Source organism: Myzus persicae, unplaced genomic scaffold (genome assembly GCF_001856785.1).
Source record: "Myzus persicae strain clone G006 unplaced genomic scaffold, MPER_G0061.0, whole genome shotgun sequence".
NCBI classification, from domain to species: Eukaryota; Metazoa; Arthropoda; class Insecta; order Hemiptera; family Aphididae; genus Myzus; species Myzus persicae.
Window position 1 is genome coordinate 2,759 of NW_019100913.1, and position 744 is coordinate 3,502.

The window sequence follows — 744 nt, forward strand, 5'->3', positions numbered from 1 at the left end:
ATATTGAAAAGTGGGGAAATTCATTTGAAGAACTAAAAATATTTCGTTGGACTCAACTGATAAATTGTCCAACATGGAATGATGTTCAAAAAAGTTTAACATTTATTTTACAAAATAATAAAAAACAAACCGGTTGGAATGTGGATGAAGATATTCTTTTTGATGAATATAATCATGTAGTTAATGTTATAAATGAAAATTTAAAAGAATGGCAGAATAATTATGTTCGTGTTGAAGAAAGATGGTGTGCTATCTATAAAATTTTAAATAGTAAAAGTATATTGATAAATAATTTGTGGAAGATTGTAGAATATTCTCTTGCAATGCCTGGAACAAATGCTGCAATTGAAAGAGTATTTTCTATCACTAATGTGTTATGGACGGACGAAAAAAATCGCTTTCTCGTTCCTACCATCAAATCAATTATAATTCTGAAAAATCATTTCAAAAAATATTCGTGTAATGATTTTTATGATTTTTTGTTAACACAACCAAAACTATTAAACGCAATTAGTTCATCGCAAAAGTACAGTAACGGCACTGCAATAGATAATAAAGAACATGATGAGCAATCGACATCAACTCAATAAAAAATAACAGGTGTTTTTTTGTTAAAATATTATACAAAGTTAATTGTAACTATAAAATATAAAAAATATTTTTAAAAATGTGTATGTTTTTTTAGAGTATTTAAACAAAAAATTGCTTGTCCCGTTTTTTTTTTTTGTAAAAATGGTCACCCTA